The following is a 3,014-nucleotide window of genomic DNA, read 5'->3' as shown; positions in this document are numbered from 1 at the left end:
CTCGCCACGTCAATCAAGTACATAAATAACATTACATCATCCAAACACTCATGGCCCGACTATGGCGCCAAAATAAAAGAGAACCCAACATGCGACAACGGTCCCATTCGCCCCCAACTGGGCACCACTACTGATCATCGGGAAAGGAAACATAGTAACGTTGAGAGTCTTCGTCGAACTCTCACTTGAGCTCAAACGCGTCTGCTGGAGCGGAAACATCAGGCCCTGCATCTGGTGTAATAGTAATCTATGAGCCACAGGGACTCAGCAATCTTGCACCCTCGTGATCAAGACTATTTAAGCTTATAGGTAAGACAAGGTAAATATGTGGAATTGCAGCAAGCGTCTAGCAAATATCGTGGCTAACTTATTCGCAAAATAGAGCGAGAAGAGGAGGCAAAGCGCGAGCGAGAAACTAGAGAGCAACCTGCGCAAACATTACTCCAACACCGTGTCCGCTTCCCGGACTCCGCCGAGAAGAGGCCATCACGGTAACACACTCAGTTGATTCATTTTAATTAAGTTAAGGTTCAAGTTATCTACAACCGGACATTAACAAATTCCCATCTGCCCATAACCACGGGCATGGCTTTCGAAAGTTCAATCCCTGCAGGGGAGTCCCAACTTAGCCCATGACAAGCTCTCACAGTCAACGAAGGAATAGACCTCCTCCCAAGACGTTCCGATTAGACTCGGTATCTCGGTTCTTCAAGACACTTCGACAGGTTAAAACAAGACCAGTAACACCGCCCGAATGTGCCGACAAATCCCGATAGGAGCTGCACATATCTCTTTCTTAGGGCACACTCAGATTGTCTAAACTTCTAGTAGGCCAGCCCAGAGTTGCCCCTGGTAGCCACCGGCGGCTGACAGTTTGGACCAACACTCAGAGGAGCACTGGCCCGGGGGGGGTTAAAATAATGATGACCCTTGAGTCTGCAGAACCCAAGGGAAAGAAAAGGCTAGGTGGCAAATGGTAAAACCAAGGTTGGGCATTGCTGGAAAAGCTTTAATCAAGGCGAACTATCAAGGGGTTCCCATTATAACCCAACCGCGTAAGGAACGCAAAATCCGGGAACATAACACCGATATGACGGAAACTAGGGCGGCAAGAGTGGAACAAAACACTAGGCGAGAGGCCGAGCCTTCCACCCTTCACCAAGTATATAGATGCATTAAAATAACATAGCAATATAATGATATCCCAACAAGTAAATAAAAGATGTTCCAACAAGGAACAATCTCCATGTTCCAACAAGGAACAAACTTCAATCTTCACCTGCAACTAACAACGCTATAAGAGGGGCTGAGCAAAGCGGTAACATAGCCAATCAACGGTTTGCTAGGACAATGGTGGGTTAGAAGGTTTGACATGGCAATTTGGGAGGCTTGAAATCAAGTGGTAGGCATCGTAGCATTGGCATAGCAAAAGAGCGAGCAAACTAGCATAGCAAAGATAGTAGTGATTTCGAGGGTATGATCATCTTGCCTGCACAGTTGTCAGAGTTGACTGGATCCTCGAAAGAAAACTCAACGGGCTCCTAGTTAGCGAACTCGTCTCCCGGCTCTATCCAAACAAGACAAACAAGCAAACAAGGATACAATCAACCACGTGCAAGGATCAAACAATATGACGCAATGATGATATGCTATGCGGGATGTGATGCGGGTTGCAAAATGCAAGATATGACCGGAAATGCATGAACATGGCATCAACTTGGAAATCTAAGTGTTCCATTGGAAAGATGAGATGCAATATCTTGAAAATGATATAAAGAACACCGGAATCGGAGTTACGGTTTGGAAATGGCAAGCGAAACAAAAATGACTCCGGTCTGCGATTTACAGAAATAGCCATCTAAATGCAATGAGATGAACATGCTACAGCACCCAAACATGACAACAAAATACATGACAGGGATGCATACAAGATGATTAACAAAAGTCTAGCACTGATCTACGGCCAATTCATCCATTAACAGGTTCAAACAAGCATGGCAAAAATGCATATGGCAAACAGATCTCAGACTTAGTGAAATTAACACTTGTCTGGAATTTCAGATCAGGTAGCCCTCTTTGGAGCAGCAAAACTACATGCTACAGGATCTGAACATGGCAAAGTAAAGCATGGCGTGGAGATACTCAAAGAGCTTAAGAAAAGTCCCTTAGTGACCTTTAGCCAAAAGGGATCAGAAAATACAATTGCAAGCATGTGAACATAGCAAAAACATAATCAGTTTTCATACCCAGTGAAAACTGGAACATGCTGAAACATAACTCAAGTAGGCATGTTTACAAGCTCGATGCACTCACTACGGTGCAAGTCATGGCAAGACAAGCATATATCCATCAAGAAGGCACAAAATGCAAGCTAGACATGGCAAGAACAGTAGCATAGCATGCACGGATCAACTACAACATCATCGGCAAAAATTGCAAACAAGTTGACAATCTGCCCAGATTCACAAAGTAGCAAAAGTAGAGCTCGATTGACTCAAGCTAGGGTGCTCCATAATTGCAAACAAAGATATGGATGGATAGAGCACTACAAGATTAACAAATCATCCTTACTGATCATCCTCAAAAGAGGCACGGATCACTAGGAAACAACATGAACATATGGCATCATGAGATAAACAGCTCAAGGACTTGGTGGAAATGCTAAGTCCCTGAAAACAGAATTAGCAAGTGCACCACTTTGCAAGCTTGCACAAGTCACCACACACATCACAAAAATACATGGGTTGCACCTCTGAAAGATGACAAAACCCTTAACAAAACATATGTAGAGCACATGGGCATAGCATGCACACAATAATCATGGCAAAAATGACAAAAAGCTAAATGGAGTAGCAGATCTGACAATTAACTCAAGTAGCCCTCTTCTAACAGCATTTCGAGCGTCAAGATGAACTCAAATGAAAATGATGCAATGTAATGAAATGATGTACTCTCTGAGGTGAACATTTTGATATGCTATATGCATGAATCGGAGCTACGGATGCAAAGTTACG

Source organism: Triticum aestivum, chromosome 4A (genome assembly GCF_018294505.1).
Source record: "Triticum aestivum cultivar Chinese Spring chromosome 4A, IWGSC CS RefSeq v2.1, whole genome shotgun sequence".
Classification (NCBI taxonomy): domain Eukaryota; kingdom Viridiplantae; phylum Streptophyta; class Magnoliopsida; order Poales; family Poaceae; genus Triticum; species Triticum aestivum.
Note: the sequence above shows the minus strand (reverse complement) of the source record.